Source organism: Eretmochelys imbricata, chromosome 8 (assembly GCF_965152235.1).
Source record: "Eretmochelys imbricata isolate rEreImb1 chromosome 8, rEreImb1.hap1, whole genome shotgun sequence".
Lineage (NCBI taxonomy): Eukaryota > Metazoa > Chordata > Testudines > Cheloniidae > Eretmochelys > Eretmochelys imbricata.
Window position 1 is genome coordinate 55,490,080 of NC_135579.1, and position 21,219 is coordinate 55,511,298.

General features: G+C 44.5%; 1 protein-coding gene and 1 pseudogene across 3 annotated transcripts in view; one reads left to right on the forward strand and one right to left on the reverse strand.

Annotated features, from left to right (window-relative positions):
- Window positions 1–7,521: 7,521 nt before the first annotated feature.
- On the reverse strand, window positions 7,522–7,935 carry LOC144269224 (large ribosomal subunit protein eL28 pseudogene; annotated as a pseudogene).
- A 1,810-nt stretch (window positions 7,936–9,745) lies between these two features.
- Window positions 9,746–21,219, forward strand: part of C8H1orf21 (chromosome 8 C1orf21 homolog) — a 194,406-nt gene continuing 182,932 nt past the window's right edge. For all 3 annotated transcript variants that reach the window (XM_077825121.1, XM_077825120.1, XM_077825122.1), the window contains exon 1: window positions 9,746–9,915. The gene's annotated coding sequence lies outside the window, so the exon portion shown is untranslated. The remainder of the gene's footprint in view (window positions 9,916–21,219) is intronic.

Consider the following 21,219-nt stretch of genomic DNA (forward strand, 5'->3'; position numbering starts at 1 on the left):
GATTCCCGGCCAATGGGAGCTGCAGAGCTGGTGCTTGGGGCAGAAGCAGCACGCAGAACCCTTGTGGCTGTCCCTCTGCCTAGGAGCTGCAGAAACATGCCAACCTCTTCCGGGAGCTGCATGGAGCTGGGCACAGAGCCTGCCAGTGCTGCCAAGTGGACTTTTAACAGCCTGGTCAGCGAGCCACCAGGGTCCCTTTTCGACCAGATGTTCCTCTATAGTGGTACAAATCTTAGTTTGGATGCAGTTATATCGTTATAAAGGTGCTTTATAGCAGTATAGCTCATTCCTCTTCCTTACAGGAATAAGCTACATCAGAATAAACACCTTTATTCTTATCATTCACACTAAGGATTGTAACAGTATAGCTATATCTGTAAAAATCACACCACTAATTAAAATAGCTATGCTGGTACACAAACTGTGTTTAGACCAGGCCTAACAATAACTCAAAGCACGATTCCATGGTCCATAAGGTACCAAGTCAGGAAAGCACTTACGTTTAAGCATGTGTTAAGTTCCCTTGAAGTTTAGTCCATACTTCAGTGTTGTGCTGCCTCTGGGCCTAAATGAGCTGAACTCCCACTGATTTCAAGAGGAGTTTTGTTTGATGAGGGCCTCTTGGTCCTGCACCATTAAGAACAATGGCAGATTTCTTCCCATTCACCTCACAAGAGGTAAGATATCGCTCTTGCAGCACTTAGAGCCCCTGCAGCTTTACATGGGAGAAATTAAGTCTGGCATTCAACCTAGTCTACTTCCTACAGTACAAGTCAGTAGGAAATTGCTTCTCTGCAGTTCCTGGAGCAGCCATGCCATAGGTCTCTGTTTAATTATTCTGACCCAGGTCTATTAGCTAAGACTGTAGCGTGATCATGTGGCTTACCACTGTTGGAGGACAGAGCATCGCAGTGAATGGGTGGGGGGTAATGTTAGTGTTAAATATGTACATAACGCCATAACTTTGATCCACATTTTATCATTTTCCAATTTCCTCTAAAAGATGCACCAGATTCAGTACCTCAGCTCAGAAGTGACTACGAAAAGCCACCAAAATAGAGGATTAATTCCTTTCTGCTTTTAGAAAGGACAGTGAAGTGGTAATTGTACTAGTCCAGTCAACAAGCATTAAAAAACAAGCATGTGTGGGTGAGAACACTGATTTACATGTACATAATTTGTAGAAAGATTAGCTAGCTGCTCCAATAGCATCAGGATTTTAAAAAAAAGCAGAAGTTTGGTCTCGGAGACTAAACAAAATATGTTTAGTTTATGCTGCTCTTATATGGTCAGTAATATCTGAAACTATGTATAGCTATGTAGCAATCATATCTTATCCACCCTGCAAGTGCAAAATACCATTTGAAAAGGGTTAGTAATATGCACAAGACAGTGTAATCATCACCTTTTTGTAAAATGGAGCCCCCTTGGCTTTAGATTTGTCACTGCAGAGCAGAGAAGGTTTGTTCTCTTGGAGTAGCTTCCCTGTTTTTATGTCTGTCCTTCTGAAACAAAGGACTTGTCTACACTTAAAATGCTGCACCGCTGCAGCTGCGCCACTATAGCACTTCAGCTAAACCACTACCTACTACGCTGATGGGAGGGCTTCTCCTGTCATTATAGATAATCCATCTCCCTGAGAGGCTGTAGCTATGTTGACCAGAAAATTCTCTGGGTAACCTAGTGCAATCTACATTAGGGGTTAGGTCAGTTGAACTGTGTCATGCAGGGGTGTAGTAACCTAATTTCCTAGTGTAGATCAAGCCTTATTTCCAAAGCAGAGAAAAATAAGGAGGTTGCCAGAAAAAGGAATGAAGAAATAATCTTTAACAGGAAGCTATTAAGGAGCTGAGTCCTAAAATTTTACTTGCCTAAACATTTTTTATAGTTTCATAGGAAAAACTCTGGGGTTTAAGTTTGTGCTTTTGTTATTACAGCAGAGAAATAAGACACAAGCTAACTACTGGGCTGGTCTACACTAGAAAGTTTGGTCAAGCCAGCTACATTGTTCAGGGGTGTGAAAAATTCATACCCCTGAAAGACTTAGTTAACCCGTTGTAAACTCCAGCATAAATAGTGCTAGGTCAATGGAAGAATTCTTCTGTCAACCTAGTTAACACCTTTCAGAGAGGTGGACTTACTACAGCAATGGAAGAACCTCTTCTGTTGCTGTAGTAAGTTTCCACACAAAAGCAGTGCAGCTGCAACTGTGCCATTATAGCATTTCTAGTGTAGACATACCCATTGTGTTTCTACGGCCTAAGGTGGCACTGTGGCTTGTATTTATTTTCCTAGCTCTGCAATAGCAGTTCACTAAAGTACTATAGCTAAATTTTTCAAAGGAACCTCAACCCAGCCTCCAAAGTGCTGTGCGAATACCAGCATTTGTACTTGAAGATGACACCCAAGGATGCTTGCCCTGGTGAGAGTGTGCCCTGTGTACATTAAAATGTTTTTATATGCAGATTTGAAGCATGTCATCAGTTCCACTCAACACCATAGTTCCCCTGGGCATCACGTCATGGCATTGCAGGGGTCTTTGCCTCTAGTGCCCCCTGTTGATTATCTCTTTGGCCCTGCACTGGCCTGTTTCTGACCACAACTTAGCCATCTGATTAAGCCATGTCTAGTCCAACAGACCCCCTTTCAGAGTAAAAAAAAGTCCAAATGTCCTAATAAGAGCTCTTTTTCACCCCTCCAAGGCTACTCTTCATCCCTTTTTCTAGGCTCCTCAGCTCCACCCTGGGCTCAACAATCATTGTATTGAGTCTTATGCCTCTTTCTTGGTGCGAGTAGAGGAACTTTAGCCTCACTCTCTGCTCTGGATTTGAGCCCAGGGACCCTGTGTTATGCAGCTAGATTTGCTCCTTCAGACATACTGCTGTTTCCTTGGGTCACTTCCTACCTCCAAGCTCCTTGCGCTGTTTTCTGGTAGCCTATGGTTAATACAGCCTCTCCTTTGGTTCCCAGGCTTCTCCCTTAGTCCTCCCAGCTCCCTGTTCCTCCCCTGGAATACTAGCCCATAGGGCTGGCTGCCTCACCGGGCCAGAGTCTTGCCCTTCCAAGGCCCATCACAGGGACTAACTCTAGCCGTACAGCCTTTCCCAGAGAGAGGGAACTCTATTTCTCCTCTCTTCTCAGTCTCCTTTGTTTGACTGAGTTCACCTGTCTCTCTATGTAGTCCACCCTGAACCTTTCACAGCTGGGGTCCTATTGTAATTAAATCTCCAGATCAAGATCAGCGGGGGGCGAGGGGGGGATAGCTCCTATGTCACAGGCAAGTCTGAGCCCAACTCCCATTAAAGGGCCAGATAGTCTATGACAGGGCCCTTCTGCAGTAAAACTCGCAGATAGTCTCATGGAGAGTTTTTTCCCTAAGAACTCACCATCTTCACAGAGATCCCCTTTCCCCTCACATTGCCCTGTTGCGTGGGAGTACGGTTTGCCACCCTTCTGCATAAAAGGCCATGAGGCCTGCCCCCTAATTGCCTGATCAGAATGCAAGGCCATCCACAAGGAAGCTCTGTGCCTCTGTCCAGGTTCTGGCCCCTGGCAGTTCAGTGCCACTGGCTTTGGCTTTCGCTGGGGGATTCTAGAGAAAGATAATACAGCTTGGGCCATGTTTGTCATCTGTTCTGACTAAACTCCATGGGTCTGGAGAAGGAAGAAAGTGCATTCGCATTGGCTCTGTTCACAGGGCTGTCCCCAGGAGAGGGTGGGGCCCAGGACAAATCAGATCCCGACGGCTTGGGGGCCCTGCTCTGCATCGGCAGCTGGGCCAGCAGGGCGGATCTGACTTGGTGCTGAGCTGCCTGCTGCTGCTGGCAGTTGCCGGCGCCTATCGCGGGGCTATTGTTGGCCATAGTGCCATGGCGGCTCAGGGGTCTGGCTGGGGCAGGCGACTCACCGCACTGAAATGCAAGTGTCAGAGCCCTGGTCGCATGGGACAGCAGCCCGGACCCTGGTCGCAGGGTGACAGCAGAGCCCTGGTCATGCAGGACAGCAGCTGGGATCCTGGGCACGAGGCAGCAGCTGGGACCCTGAGCACAGGGCTGTCAGCTGGAAGCCCAGGAGTGCTGCAGCACCCCCCGCACCTCTAGTTCCCGTGCCTATGTCTTCCAGGAACAACCGCACTGGCCAATCGCACCAGCCCGCGGGGCCCCCCAAAGCATGGGGCCTGGAGCAGCCACCCCAATTTGCCCAATCAAGGGATGGCTCTGTCTATCCAGGCCAGCCCACCCCTCACTCCAGCACATTCAGTCCTCCCACCATTCACACACTGTGGACCCTGGATACAGAGAACACCCTCTGCAGGGTCCAGGACTCTGGAGATGGCACTGTAGAAGTGGCTGAGCTTCCTTTCTTCATGGGGGGCGGGGGCGGGGGGGGGGGAGATCTGCATGTGAAGGGGTTCCCTGAAGTCACAGATCTTGGTGGGACAATCTGGGCCTCTATCTTTTGTGCACAGAATTGCCTTGTAAGTGAGCAAACAGCACACACAGATGCTGGTGCATGCAAAATCAGAGACCAGAGGCCGATGTGATCCCACTGTGGAGCTGCTTTTATCACGAATGCACAAACCTAGCTGCCTTGGCACACTGTAAGACACAGTATGAATGAAGTAGTTAAAAACCAAAGTGCCAATGTTAATTTCAATTTCATTTTAAAAAGTCAAGAGAAGAGGACAAATCAATTAGTGGGAACATATTTTCAGAAGATACTATAAAAACTGCACAATTATTTTACATGATCCTTTTAAATTACTTTGCATGGAACAAAAAAGTAGGAAGGGTGTGTTTTTAGAATCAACTTTACTACTGTTTAATGGATGGTTATTGAGGCTTTTCATTTTTAATTAAGGATCCACTCTTAATTAAATCATCTCTTTCAGCATCCTGTGATGTGACTATTTCAAGATTTCAGTATCTTATAAGCAGAATATACTGTGTAGTCAGTCTGCAGCATTCAGATGCCTCTGGGTTAGAGGTTTCAGAGTGGTAGCCGTGTTAGTCTGTATCAGCAAAAAAACCAAGAAGTACTTATGACACCTTAGAAACTAACAAATTTATTTGGGCATAAGCTTTCGTGGGCTAAAACTCACTTCATTGGATGCATGCAGTGGAAAATACAGTAGGAAGATATATATACACAGAGAACATGAAAAAATGGGTGTTGCCATACACACTGTAAAGAGACCAATTAATTGAGGTGGGCTATTATCAGCAGGAGAAAAAAAACCTTTTGTAGTGATAATCAGGATGACCCATTTCAAACAGTTGACAGGAAGGTGTGAGTAACAGTGCAGGTGGGGGTGGGGAAATTAGCATGGGGAAATAGTTTTTACTTTGTGTAATGACCTATCCACTGCCAGTCTTTATTCAAGCCTAATTTAATGGTGTCCAGTTTGCAAATTAATTCCAATTCTGCAGTTTCTCATTGGAGTCTGTATTTGAAGTTTTTGTCGGAGAATTGTGACTTTTAGGTCTGAAATTGAGTGACCAGGGAGGTTGAAGTGTTCTCCGACTGGTTTTTGAATGTTATAATTCTTGATGTCTGATTTGTGTCCATTTATTCTTTTGCGTAGAGATTGTTCAGTTTGGCCAATGTACATGGCAGAGGGGCATTGTTGGCACATGATGGCATCAATCACATTGGTAGATGTGCAGGTGAACGAGCCTCTTATGGTGTGGCTGATGTGATTAGGTAAGTAAAAATATATTATTATGCCATCTAACTATTACCTATCACCAGTGATTTATTTGTGAAATTCCTAGAGGGAGGAAGCCGCATAAAAATGTCTCAAAGCTGTGGACCGAGGTAAATAATGTGTCATAATACATGTAGCAAACAATAATGCAAAGCACAAAATATATGCAGAAAGAAGTGGAGGAAATACAGTCCTCTTGTGGGCTAGAAAGTTACTCAACACCTAGAGCCATGGGATAGATAGTTTAGAGGGGTGGGAGCCTGGAGGAGGATTTTTTTTTGGCTTCCCCCTCTTACAACTAAAGCGCTACCTGTCCCTGTCAAGATGACTCCTTTTCAACACAAGCTTCTCTATGCATAAATGTGGGGATGCATTTATTCCTCAAATGGCAGCCCTGTGCCTCCCTTGCCAATCCTGTCTCAGAAGGAGACAATCTCTCTCTCTCCCTCCCTTCTGGATGATTCATTCACCGTGCAGACAGTGCTGATAGAGAGGAGACAGGCTTGTTTGTAATGCCTGAACTGGGTAGTAGCCAGAGGCAGTTCCATCAGCACAGCTGTGCCTTTGCTGCCTGTTATCCAGGTCAGGCTGCGTGTGCCAGTCAGTCACTCAGTCTGTCTTGTCTCTCCCACCACAAGCAGTGACTAAGCAGAGAAAGGTTCTCTCCCCAGCCCTTTTAGTGTGTGAGTGATTGAGAAACCAATCAGTCTCTTTCCATGACATCCTGAGTGTCTGGCTGAGCAGAGTGATATCGCCTTCCTGTTCTCGGCTGTTCTTCCCTTCTAACCCACGGATGGAAGTGAGCAGGATCAGGTCACGTTGCTGTTCCAGTGCTTCTCTGGTGGTCCCCAGCAGTTTCTGTAGAATTTGTTGTAATTTAAAAATCACTAAATCCGTAGCCCTTCTTGCTGTAAAGAAAACCCTCCAAGTGTGAATCAATGCCATTTAGTCTTGTTGGGCCTGTTTACATTAGGCAAGTGCACCACTGCAGGGACAGTAATTACATTAAATTGCTGGTTGTACTGCTTGTATGTGCAGCAACTCAGGTTTTGGAAAACCCATATTGGCATGTCTGTGCTCAGTGCACTCTATACACCATTATTCTACCAGGGAGTGCAGCACTCTGGAAGGAACCTGGGAGGATTGGTTGTATAGGTGCAACTACAATGCCTGTGACTTCCTGTCCACACTGCAGGGGAAAAACAATACACTGTCGCGGCTGAATATGAGCTAATGATTTTCTCTGTGGTGATGCAACTAATCAATGGTTCTAACATATTTACTGCTCTGTGAGGTATGTTGAAGGTATTACACCCTACATTTGATAGCAATTACTTTTTGCCTATTATAGATGGGCCTATATGTCTATAAAAGTTCTGTTTAAATCTGAGCGTCATGAATTGCCCCTTTCATCTCAATAGAACCTTGATTCTGAAACATAACAGTGCCATTTCCCCATCTAAGCTATTTATAGAGAACCAATCACTGTAGTATATAAGCGCTGAACATAGTCAACTAAGAGAGGGTAAGAACTCTGATTTCCCTTTTCTGGAGATTCATCATTTGGATTTTGCTTGATGTTTCATGTGTTGTTTTTTTTAATGTAATCTCTATCACCCCTCCTATTGCTGGCTGGCTTTTGCAAATGTAAAAAAATGGGTTTTGCATTGGACTGTAAAAATGGTTAAATCAGAGTGCACTCGCCAAAAGAGCATTCCACTATGTAGGACCTCCCACCAGATATGCATTGCTTCTAGCTCCTGACAGCCTCCCCCCCCCCGGGTTTGAATCCTTTATTGGGACATGCTAGCCATTCACGCCGTCTTGGTAGCCCAGGTTCTCTTCTTCTTCACCACCACCGGCTTCTGGCTCTGCAGGATGGCACTGGCACAGCGCAGAGCGCTCATGCACAGATCCTTGCGGAAGCTGTTCTTGTGGATGATGTGACGCAGGCTGTTGAGCGTAGCCTGGGCGTTCTTGTTAATGGCCGTCTTCTCATAGGACGTGGCTGGCTTGCGCTGGACTGCCCGTTTCTTCAGCTCCACCACAATCCCCTTCCCGTCTGCCATGAGCTTCACGCCGACCGTCTTGCGATGGATCAGCCTGTTGTAGTGGAAGGAGTTTCTGGCCTTCAGGTTGTTCGGCTCGGTGCTGTAGGTTGCTTTGTTCTGCTTGAGGAGGAAGTTGGAGCTGTTGCGAACGATCATCCACTGCAGATGGGCCGACATCGTCCTGCTCTCGCAGCCGCTGCCGGAAATGGATAGTGGGCAAATGGAGTATCTCTGTCCCTGATGATCACAGTTGTCTCAGGGAGGAAAGGTTGCAAATGACAAGGCAGTCATTGAAGTAACCTGGTTCAGGCCCATTATAAGAGCTTTAAAGACTATGACAAGGACTGTGAATTGGTCCTGGTATCTGATGGGGTAGAGGGCACAGCACACTCATGTGTTCCTTAAAGTTTACCCCACTCAGGAAGAGGACAACTGCATGTAGAAATTTCATCACTTTCAGAGAGTTTTGACATCTGAAGATTAAAAGCACTGAGAATTATTAATAGTAATTCACTGCTGATCATTTTAGTAGCAACGTCCAGCTGACATGTTCTCCTTCCTCTAATTTCGTTATTATCCAGTTACAAAGGCGAAGAAGCATTATTTGTCCATTACTGCAATGTTTATATTTCATGATCACCAAAACACCTTCCACAGAGATCAAGGCCTCAGTGTGCTAGGCCAGGGGTTCTCAACCAAGGATACGTGTACCCCTGGGGGCAAGCAGATGTCTTCCATGAGGTACATCAACTCATCTAGATATTTGCCTAGTTTTACAACAGGCTATAGAAAAAGCACTAGCCAACTCAGTACAAACTACAATTTCATACAGACAATGACTTGTTTATACTGCTCTATATACTATGTATATAATATACATGTAAGTATGATATTTATATCCCAATCAATTTATTTTATAATTATATGGTAAAAATGAGAAAGTAAGCAATTTTTCAATCGTAGTGTTCTGTGACATCTTTGTATTTTTATGTCCGATTTTGTAAGCAAGTCATTTTAAAGTGAGTTGAAACTTCAGGTATGCAAGACAAATCAGACTCCTGAAAGGGGTACAGTAGTCTGGAAAGGTGGAAAGCCACTGCGTTAGGCACTGTACATATATATATATATATATATATAATAAGAGAGGCCCTCCCTTGAAAAGTTTACAGTTGAAGGAGACAAAACAGACAAAGGGTGAGAAGGAAATCACAGGCACAGAGAGATGAAGTGACTTGCCCAAGGTCACCCAACAGAGCAGGGAATAAATCCCCAGTCTCAGCAGCATTGGAACAATTTTTATAGTGGGGGTACTGAAAGCCATTGAACAAAACTGTAAACCCCATATATGATGGAAACCACTTAAAGTCAGGGGCTGCTACTGCACTCCCAGTGCCCCTCATTCCAGCACCCCATCTCTTGAGTCCTAATTCAGTGCCCTAGTCACTGGACCGCACTGCCTTTCAGGTAGTTTCATCTCTTTGCAGCTAGCGTTAAGATTGGCGCTCACTGTATGCTTTCCAGAGTCCCCTCTAGTTTGAAGCATCCCAGACACTGGGGCTCCTTCCAGTCCCCTTGGGAGATCATGCCACAGCCTCGTCCATCTGCCCCCGTCGGGACGTTCTTCTGGAACGTTCTCGGCCTTTGTTCCTAGTTCACCCCACTCCCCCTTGGGCTGCCTCAGAGCACAGCCAGGGTCGGAGGCATGAGGAGATAATGGGCGGAACGGAGGGAGCCAGGGAGAGGGGAAGGAGGCAAAAGGGCAGCAAGCAAGAGAAGAAGGGGGGAGCCAGCACATTTCCCCCCGTTTCGCTCTCCCACCCTGCCCTCCACCTCCCCATCCTTCCTTCTCCTTCAGCCAGGCCTCTGCCTGCCCCTTCCCTCTCCCTCCATCCCTGTATCTTAATTCCCTCTCTCTCCCCGCCCCTGCCTGGCCGGGCGGAGCTCGCCCCCTCTATCCCGCCCCTTCCCCGCTCGGTCCCTCCCCCTGCTGCCTGGAGAGGCCGCTCCGCTGCCGCCTCCGGGAGCGCCCCACGGAGCCGTCTCCCGGAGTTGGAGCCGCTCGTCTCCCGGCCCGGCCCGGCCCTCCCGCTGCCCTGGGACTGGGGGACCTGCTTGAGCCGACCCGGCAGGAGGCGGAGGGGCTTGGCGGCCCCTGAGGTGAGTGTTGCCCCGTCTCCCCATTCCCCTGCGTCGGGAGCTAGTTGCGGCGAAGCCTCCCCCGGGAGCCTGGCGGGGAGGCCCGCCGGGTGGGGAGCGGGAAGGCGCTGGAGCGGCCGCCGGGTGCCGAGCGGTTGGGGAAGGGGGCAGAGATGCTGCCTCCGCCGCCTCCTGCAGCCCCTCGGAGGCCTGGCCATCGCATTTGCCGCTGCCCTTTGCGAGCTGAAGCGGTGGAACCCGCCCACTTCCCCAAGCCGAGTTTCCAGGACAAATCCGCTCCCTGCAGCTGCCTGTGGGTGCGGGAGCTGGGGGATCCCCCTTTGCCTCATCCTCCCCCCAAAGGCTGACCTATTCATGTGCTTATTTGTGTGCCTCAGATTCCTCTTCCTCCCATGTATTATTCATGTCCTTGCTAGGTAGGCTGGCTGGTTATTGTACGTGGAATAGATTTCATTCCTCCTCTGCAGTTCGCAAAGTGCCCCTGCTCCAGAGAGAGGATTCAGGGGTTTGGGTGTTCCCATCCTCTGCATTTTCCTGGTTTTGTGTTCATTTTTAACCTAGATTGCTTTACAACCCATTCTTAAAGGAGCTAGCTGGCCATAACATATGCAGCAGAAGTGGACATTAATATCTAAAGTAAGACACTAATGTTGTGTGGATTTCTCTCAGATTACAGGAGTTAGACAATATAAATAACTGGCTGGAGATTTCTTATCCTCATAAGGAATGGATGTCCAGGGAGAGGCCCTACCTAAAATATCATTTTTAGTGTTTAACAGAATATGCATTGCAATATCCAACGGCTGTAACACAGCCAGCACTTACACCATCACTGACTTAACTGTAGATGTCAGACTGTGCTTACCCTGATGTGATGTCAGACTCCTAATAATAATATACATTGCAATGGTGAGTTTAGCGCTGGCTAATGATTTTGGAGACAGTTTTCTGTTCATTTGTAGAGTGGGATCAACATGGACAGAAGTAGTGCAGCCTCTCCCTTATTCCCCCATAGAGTTGGTTCTGCTAGAGAGGCAGAGAAGGTAGTTCCCTTGGGGCAACAAAATATTAGGGGCAGCAGAGTAATCTGTAACTATCTGCATGGGTGACTGCAGGCTGGTAGGAGTGAATATTTGTCAGTTTGCCTGGGGCAGAGCTACAGGTAGCTACCTTTCCTTTGGAGCCCCAACAATAGTTAAACGGATCACCTATACAGGTTAGAGCAGTGGTTCTCAACCCATGGGCTGCTTGTGGCCCAATCAGCATATAGCTGCAGCCTGTGTGACATCCTCTGGGCCACACAGGTAGTATATATATTATGTGGATGCAGCCCACATAACACATAGAGAGCTGCATATGTTGTCCACAATGGTAAATAGGTTGAGAACCACTGGGTTAGAGGGTAGTTTGCTTATGTCTGTCCAGTGCTTTGCTTCTCTGCTGAGGCAGCCAATAAGGGTGTCAGTCATGATGATGGCTTTTGTTATGTGAATGTTTGTGCATTAGAAAGTAGACTGAGTCAAACAGCTGGATTTTTGCGTAGAGACTGTCCGGTTTGGCCAATGTACATGGCAGAGGGGCATTGCTGGAACATGATGGCATATATCACATTGCTAAATGTGCAGGTGAACGAGCCCCTGATGGCGTGGCTAATGTGATTAGGTCCTATGATGGTGTCACTTGAATAAATATGTGGACAGAGTTGGCATCGTGCTTTATTGCAAGGATAGGTTCCTGGGTTGGTGTGAAAAAATAGATTGACAGAGCCAGAAGAGTACCCAGAAGTCACCTACTACAGGACAGGCCCAACAAAGAAAATAACAGAATGCCACTAGCTCTTACCTTCAGCCCCCAACTAAAACCTCTCCAGCGCATCATCAAAGATTTACAACCTATCCTGAAAAATGATCCCTCACTCTCACAGTTCTTGGGAGACAGACCAGTCCTCGCTTACAGACAGCCCCCCAACCTGAAGCAAACCAGCAACCACACAACAAAAACACTAACCCAGGAACCTATCCTTGCAAAAGAATAAATGGACACAAATCTGACATCAGGAATCATAACTTTCGAAAACCGGTAGGAGAACACTTCAACCTCTCTGGCCACTCAGTAAAAGACTTAAGGGTGGCAATTTTGCAACAGAAAAGCTTCAAAAACAGACTCCAATGAGAAACTGCTGAGCTTGAATTAATATGCAAACTAGATACCACAAACTTGGGTTTGAATTAGAGACTGGGAGTGGCTGAGTTATTACACATATTGAATCTATTTCCCCATATTAAGTATCCTCACACCTTCTTGTCAACTGTCTAAATGGGCCATCTTGATTATCACTACAAAAGTTTTTTTCTCCTGCTGATAATAGCTCATCTTAATTAATTAGCCTCTTATAGTTTGTATGGCAACTTCCACCTTCTCTGTATGTGTATATATATCTTCTTACTATATGTTCCATTCTATGCATCCGATGAAGCGGGCTGTAGCCCACGAAAGCTTATGCTCTAATCAATTTGTTAGTCTCTAAGGTGCCAAAAGTACTCCTGTTCTTTTTTGGGGTAACGAGAAGCCCAGAGCACTATAGCCTTGCTATTGCACTTTCTTGTGTTAGGGGACCCCAAATTATGTTTGTTGCTTTTGGTTTTGGTGTTTGTTTTAATTAATACTTCATTATGATATTAAAAAAAACAAAACACCTTTCCACTGCTGTGCCACTGATGGAACAGCATTTAAACATAGAGTATATCTTGGGAGGTATTTACTGTGTCTGTTTATTTCCAAAAGGCACAGACATGGATGAAAAGTGTCAGAAATGGCAGTCATGCTCATTCTGGGGTGAGAAAGCCAAAGGAATTTTGCATTGGTATGGTTAAAGCTGTAATTTACGGCTGTGATGTCAAACACATGAATGATACATTTTTAGCTGACATGATGTGTAAATTATGGATTTTGTTTTTATATGTGCAGTCATTTATTTTGAAAATCATTGTTGTATAGTTGACTTCATATTATAGTTGGAACAAGATACAACAGGATGTGCTTTCATTGTGCAATAATGTTCAGTGGTTGAAAACATTCTGCTTTATCTTGTGCCTTACAGTGTATACTGGGTGTGAGGTTATTACACAGGATCTGCACACCGTGTCATATTTTGTACAGTACATAGTTATGAAAGCATTTACGTGGTGCTAAGATTTTGCTTTTGTTCTGTGTAATATCACTATGTGTTGCATACTGAATTTAAAATAATGGTGTTACTAAAAGTGAGCAACTTCTATATATCTTTCCTAAAGAGAGAGAGAGAGAGCGAGCAGCTTAGTTGTTCAAGTCTAATGTAGTTTGTTGTGCAATCACACTAACAAAGGTTGATGCGATTGTTCAACTTTAGGTAAACAAATTCAGTACAACACAATAGATTAGAATTAATATTAATACAGTTGAGGCGTGTGCTGTACTTTATCTTATTGTTGAAAATACTTTACAAAAACATGTTTAAAAGGACATTGTTGCATATTCAAGATCATATTTAGAACAAACTTCTATGCCTTTATCATTCTGTAGTATTACTGATTATATATATTTCAGTAGCACCAACAATGTGTTGGCACTGTCCACGCTCCCAGGTAGAATTAGTGCCCGCTCCAAAGGCCCCAACCGTGTAAGCTATTGCATGTGAGCAGATCCCTGAAATTGTGTAGAGTCTGATTGACTTGAGTGGGGCTCCATGTGGGCACATACTGATCACAGTGCAGGATCAGGGCCTAAGAAGACAAGCAACATACAATCAAAGGTGTGGTTTTGTTTAAAATTAATATACATCAGCTGTATCTGGCAACCCCTCAACATTATGAATTGGCCAGTTTCTTGTAGTTGTTGCAGAAGCAGTGGGGTTGGAGAAGCTATTTGAAGGAGTGGTCTTATGGAACAGTTTAGGGAGGAAGGTCCATACCTGGGAGCAGGGTGAAAGAAGATGTGAAGATGGCTGTGGGAGAAGTGGACAGTCAAACCTGGCATCATTGGTGGAGCAGAGTTTGGGAATTGATAGGAGATAAGAACAGATAAGAAGGGAAGAACAGAAATGTGAAAGGTGGGGCCAAGAAGCTTGAACTTAATGTAATGGAAAAGAGGGGTGCTATAATCATTATTTAGTATGAATTATCTTACGGGCATTGCAGTAGTTTGGAGCAGTGAATGTCTTTTTTTTCCCTTGTGTTTGTACAGTGTCTAGCACAGTGGAGTCATGATCCATGACTGTGGTTTCTAGATGCTAAGTAACATTCAGTTGGGTTTGGGGACCCTGTTGTGTTAGGTGCTGGACAAATTAAAAGGTAAACGTAGTCCTTGTTCCAAAGATCTTATAATCTAAGAATACAAGAACTCTTATTATCCTATGTGATGGTGTCATTTCTTTTTCAGGGAGAATGGGATGATTTTATTGTTGCCAATGCAAGTCGTAGTTTCATTTTGATTTTCATCTTGACCTGGGGCCCAGTCTGCTCCCATTGAAGTTAATGGGAGTTTGGCCGTCGACTTCAGTGGAGGTAGGATAGAGCCCATGTTGTCACTGTCTCCATGCCCCTAAACATCCTTTATCATAAATTAATGGAACAGCATTACATTTTGGACATAAACCCACCAAAGCAACTATGCACTCAAACAAGGCTGACCCCTCATTCTTCCCTGGTTGTGTCTCATCTATGCAACATGTGTGGTCCTACATAAATGAGTGCCACAATATTCATGCAAATATATTATAGCATTATTGGGTCGTCGTGTGTGCAGTTAAGGTTATGTGGTGTACCAAGTGCCCTTTAGAAATAGATTGCAATATAGATGAGGACTGTCTGGATTGGGTGATATTGTCCCGTGATGTGGGGCCCTCTGAGAGGGGACAATGTGTAGTGCAATACCAAAGCCCCATAATACAGATGTAATTTTAAAAGCAAATTTTCTTGCAGGTGTGGATCTGTGTCAACTGTATTATGCTAACGTATTTTTCTTGTTTTGCTGTCTTAAAAATATGTGGTACAACCTCATCTGGAATGCAAAACTCCGTCTTTCTAGTTTAAGTGCCTGTCACTGTGGTATCCGAGGGCTGGGAGAATACTTTCCCTCTTATTTCTATACAGAACAGTAGCATGATCGGTAATACAATACTTAGTGATATATCTCAGACAGAAAATTACAAGCCTTAGCGTTTATGTAAAAAAGCTAACTTAGTCACTTTGATATACAGTACTTGTATTACAGTATTTTCTTCACCACACTTAGTCAAATACCAAAGAGATACTCAATTATAAGCTTTGTACATGGCTTATTTTATTCAGTGAAAATGTACAAATGCTAAAAATAAAGGAGTGCGTTTTCTGTAGCAACATGTTTCTCCTGTACATAGATTTCAGTGGGTTTTTACCCAAAACCAGAATATGCAAGAACTGCTGTATGCCAAAGAGGGACTTGACCAGTTTTTGTTTGAAGTTTCTGCCAAGGTACGTTTTAGTAAGATATCTGGTGTAACATCTTGAGGGATGTATGTGTGAGGAGGGTGGGGAATGGAATTGAAAAGTTGCATTAAGGAGCTTTGTGTTAAGAACCATAGAATCAAATAAGGAGAGCATCCTTCAAATAAAACCAACAGCATGGTGCCTGGAATTATTCTTTGCCTTAGGTTTCAACTTAATGTTCAAATCATACTGAGAAGATGTGTATCTTACCAAGTTTCATTTTACATTCCACATTCCTCTGAAAACAATTCCTTGGAATTGTGGTTTGAAGAATTTCCACTGAAGAGGTTTCCTGTTGATGATCCAGGAGTACTGTGCGAGTCTTAGTGGTCACTTGGGTGACAGAGATCGTTTAAATTAGACTTTGGAATTGGTGGCAACCGCAGTAGTTGTATAGGGTGACTTAACACCCCTTCTCCTGAAACTTCTGAATGACTGTGGTTTAAAGTACTGCTGCTTCCCAAATGTGTGTGGCAATTCCTTAAAATTACATTTAAAGTGAGAGGCATTTTCCAGGCTTGGGCAAGCATATTCTACTTTGTTATTAAAGCAGGGAAGCTTAATTAATGATGCTAGATGAGACAGTGATACATAAACATTAAAATCTAATGGATTCCAGTAAAACAGAATAATAATCCAACAGCATCTGTTATCATCTCATGTGTGCCTAGTGTAGTTCTTCTTAAGGAAGAGTAATTCTGGAATAAAGATAAGATACTACAAAATAGTTTCACCTGAATATTGATGGCCTGATGACCTGACAAGGAGGCAGCATGGTCCAGTGTATGGGACAATGGAATAGAAGTAAGGAGATGTAATCCCATTTTGGCTACTGATCTGCTATGTGACCTTGGACAAGTCACTGCACTCCTCTGTGCCTCTTTCCCCTCCCACCCTTGTCTCCCTTCTCTATTTCAATTGTAAGATCTTTGTGGCAGGGATTATCTCCTATTATGCGTTCTGTACAGTACCTAGCACAATGGGGCCCTGTTCTGTAAAACAAATAATATATTTGAAAAAGTCCTCAGAGCGTAGAAGACATCAGGACCTCTGTGTAAGCTTACTTTGAGCAGTCTTAGGTTTGGCTGTCGCTTATCATTTATTCCACCAGTTATAAGAAGTTGTAGATTGAGGTGTAGAGTGCTGAGGCTTATGAAGTATATATTTAATAGGCAAAATGTTGCAGGGTCTGTACATACGAGTGGGCACTTTCCCAAAAGAGTGTGTTAGGAGCCAGAACCACTTTGGTACTAACCAGAATTTTAGCCCTTTAACATATCTGTAAACATGACATAAATGCCATAGCCTCATTCACTTGATTCCAGTGAATAAAGCATAACTATATTCCAACTATGTATCAGAATATAAAAAAATTCTAGACAGCTTATGTGATATAAATAAACGGGGGGAAATTTACCCAAATTTTCCAGATTTATGCACTGAAAATCAATGGAGAGGGCCTTAACTCATGGACTTTTGTTCTTGGGTTTCTACCCTGGCCTCCTCCCAAGTCCCTTATAATAAAATGAAAACAATTTTTGAATTCTTAGTAGTGATGGATGTTTGGCAAACAGGCCTCTGAATTTTAGACTTACTCACTAATCAGGATTTTGGGGGTACGCACAATTAAGGACACTGGGTAGTGCAATTGTTTTAGCAAAGAAGAGGTAGAGCCTGGCTGCCTTTCTCATGGGAGCAACAGCCTTTGCAGTGACTGCAGTGCTTCTAGATGATATGTGAAAGTTGATGTGTAGCCAGTGGGGATTTGGGCCTGTCATGGTTCACTCTTCTATGAGAATTCCTTTTAACTGCTATGAACAGCTAGAAAAAGTTCTAAATATCAGATACTGACTTTTAGGATACCTCTACCTATAAAAGTAATGGAGAAAAGTGCAGATGCGTGAAATTTGGGTAAAATAAGATGAATATAAATGTCCTGAAGGTTTGCTGAACAACCACTCCATCCTTGATATCCATTAGGGGAACAAGCTAGTAAGATCTGGTGTTCACCTGCCTGTTAGAGTAAATACAGGTTCTGTGCAGCATTGATGTGCCAGCAAAGTTTGCCATGATTCAGTCTTATGTTGAAAGTAGATTTGGGTGTATCTACTTCACTTGCTGGACAGCTTCAATTCCATGGAGTCCTGTGAAGTAGGAATGGACAGCGACCCTTAGTTTATGTGTTGTGGTGTTGAGCAGAGGCAAATGGCTCAGGAGGGCTCTCGGTGCTGTTCTTGAGGATGGTGTTCTTTCTCTTCCATTGACACTGCTCTTGGTAGATAGGCACAACTCAGTAGCTGAGGTCTGGTGGATATTGGAGATTTGGCAGAGTCTGGCATCCATAGCAGCAGCTGGGACCAGCTTTCTCTTATGTGGTTCTTTATTTTTGTGGCAGTCTAAAATGGCAAATTGGAGCTACTGTGTTTTCCAAAAGAGATCATGTTGAGAAGATGAAGTGCAGGGCCTTCCTTGTTCAGGCATGAAGCTATGACATTCTCACCCCCTCAGTTATCACGAAAGTACATTAAGGTGCATTCTTTACTGGTAGGCTCAGGACTAGTCTCAGTTTTAGGGGGATTTTTTGTATTATCTGCATTATATTTTTCCTTCAGGCTTTGTTTCCATTCTGGGATCTAACTGTGCATGTTGCCTGTTTCTTATAACATATATTTTTAGTTTATTGCACATTCTGGGTGTGGGTATCTATAAATCAAAGTTGACTCTAGTGATACTGAAACCAACCTGAAAATCCCCTAATGAACAAGCAGTTCAACAGCATTGTTTTTTCAGTATTCAAAAACCCTAACAGCTCAAACTACATCCCCTCTGTCTCAGTTGTGTAGGAAGAGAGACATCTTCAAGATGAAAAGCTCTTCCTGATTTTTGGATGCTTCCCATCTTTCTTTTGTGTTTCAAATTCTTTAGGGGATAAACTAAGTAACCCTCAAATTGATGTTTGGGGAGCTTTCCTTTCTCACCCTAATTAAAGTGGTTTACTTGGAATGACGTTCATGATAGTCCTTCCCTATTCCCCCACCCCATCCCCCAGGCTGCAGATCCTTGTCTCAAATCGTCATGTTTCAGTCTGCAGAAATATCCTCAGAAAGCTTTTAAAAGCGAAACAGCCAGTCTGAGTGTTCTGGAACAGCTTTCTCTAGCAGAGGACCATGGTACAGCACTGGGCGAAGGTGTCAGCAACAGGGAATGAATCTGTCGCAAATAACGCAAACAGTCATACTCTGTCAGTGTCACAGAGCAATGAAGACTGACGCATGACTGATGGGCAGATTATGATTTTTTTTCTCGATGATAGAAGCTGACTTTTGTGTGTACTTCCTGGAACTGTAACATTTTACATACTCAAAACACTGTCACAAAGGTGTGTGCTGCCCATAGAGGGTAACATTCCTCAAGTTTAAAAACAGCAAGAACTTTAATCCACAGTTAAGGTTGAGAATGTATTCCTCTCCTGTGAAGTTAAATTCACTTGCATGCACATCTGTGAATTTAGGCGAGGTTTTCAAAATTGCCTCAGGGAATTAAGCACCCAATCTCAATTGACTTGCAGTGGGATTTGGGCGCCTAGCTTTCCTAAGCCCCTTTGGAAATCCCAGCCTTCATCACTTAAATGTAAGGAAATTCTCAATTATGGTTCCAAAACCAGCCTTGAGGATCCGCAGGGGCACGGAGTCTATATCAACAGGTGCTCAGATACCCCAGATTAATTTAAATACCTAGATAGAACATATAGGCTATGGACTTGTGGGGGTGTGTGTGTGTGTGTGTGTGTGTGGCTAGTGGGAAGAAGGGGAGTTGTAACTATAAAGGGGGTTGGGAGGCAAGGAGCTTGTCACTCGGTACAGGGAGTGGGTGAATCAAGACAGTTTGGCACCAAGGCAGACAGGCTTAGATATTTGTTGCTAGTGTGATAAAGGGTTGAAGGGCAGATGACTGGGGAAGTGGGCTGCACATCTTATTCTGTGGATGGTTTCACAAAGCAGGAAACTGCGTATTCAGCAGTAGTCCAGGGTGAGGTTGACTTTCCAAGGTTTACATCTTGCCTAGCCTTATTCCATAGAATGTGGCTGGTTATCAATACTCTTTCACTTTGCTTATGGGTAACTGTTGGGAGTATTGTGGACTCGCTCCTTACAACAATGGATGAGGTTCACAGTTTTCAGGAGGTGGCTTGTGATGTTAAATTTCTACTATTTGTAAAGGGTCTTGAGTTTAAGGTAACACAAATAACAGTGCTTTCCAATTATTAATTGACATAATGTGTGTTGTGGTCCATTAAGATTGGGTGTCAGTGCACAGTGATTCTGCTAGTTGCAAATTACTAGCTTCTGTAGAAGTCAGAAAACATTGCATAGGCTATGTAACTCTTGTAGTTAAATAGACTCATCAGTTAATCAAATAATTCAAAGGACAGTTACACTTAGCATAGTTCAGGAACATACACAAACTCTTGTTCAGAGTAAATAAAATACTTCAACCATGAATGCCACTGTAGGATTTGGCTCAGACCTTATTGTAGATCTTAGGCATAGCTCTGGGCAAGAAATAGAACGTGCACTGTACCATCCAGGAATAGCGTCAGGAGGCATGATGATTCAGAGACACTCCTCCAATTTCCTCTTTGCTTCTGGGAGCTAGTAATTTACTGCTGGTCTGTAGTAGCAATAAATTATTACCTATGCCATGCTGGCTCATCTGCTCTGACCAGAGTAGCTAAAGGAGTGGAACTAAGGCTTTGCCCATTCTCTGCCCCTCCTAGATGACTCCTCACCCACCTGCTCTATGAAAGGAGTAAACCGGTGAGTAGCCTGGCTCACTTGTGTGTGTCTTGACCTAAAACGAGGTGGTCCATGAAAGGCTATAGGAGAGGATCCTCAGTTCTTTGTACAGGCCAAGGCACACTATAGTCCTCAGGCAAAGCTCTTGTTGAGTCAGTGGGAGTTTTGCCTTAGCAAGGTTTGCAGGATTTGGCCCTTACTGTCTAAAGTAGCCTTGGATCATTTTGGGAGACAATAAATTCATGGGTTGATAATCTAGAGAAGTGATTGATTACAGTCTATTTGTTCAGCTTGGAGGCTAGGGAGAAGGAACTCTGGGCTCCCCATGATTATTGAAGGTAAATTGGAGAATGATAGATATTTGTTGTACAAATGTGTTATCTCCTCTCCTTCTCTTCCTCTCTCTGTAAAAAGGTATAGGTATATTATAGGGCACAAATGGGAATTAGCAGTCTGTCTTGACCCTGCAAACACATGTGCTACTCCTGAGGGTATTCTGTGCCAAAAAATAAAAAATTCTGCAAATTTTATTTGTCAAATAAATGTGGAGACTCCAGTATGGCATTGGGGAGCATAGGCCACTGGCTGCACAGAGGTGGGAGATCATTCTGCAGCTCCCCCCAGGACACGGACTCAGCGGTGAGGCTGCACCCAACCCTGACACAGTGCAAGGACTGGTCTTGCCTGAGAAACACCCCAGGGTCCTGCCCTTCTGTGCCAGGTGCACCAGGTGTGGGCAGGCAGGCTCAGCCCAGCAGGATCCAAGTATGGAGGGGCTTAGTGTGGGGGGATCCAGGTGTGGGTTCAGAGGATTCTGTGTGGGGCAATCTGGGTGCGGGCAGCTCAGTGGGGAATCCAGGTGCGAGGGGATCTGGATGCACAAGGGTCCTGATGTTGGTGGAGTGGGGCGCAGTGGGGTGGGGATCCAGGTGAAGCTGGTTGGATCTCAGTGGGGTGGGGAACTGGCTGTGAGTGACTTGTCAGGGTGGTCCAGGTGCAGGGGA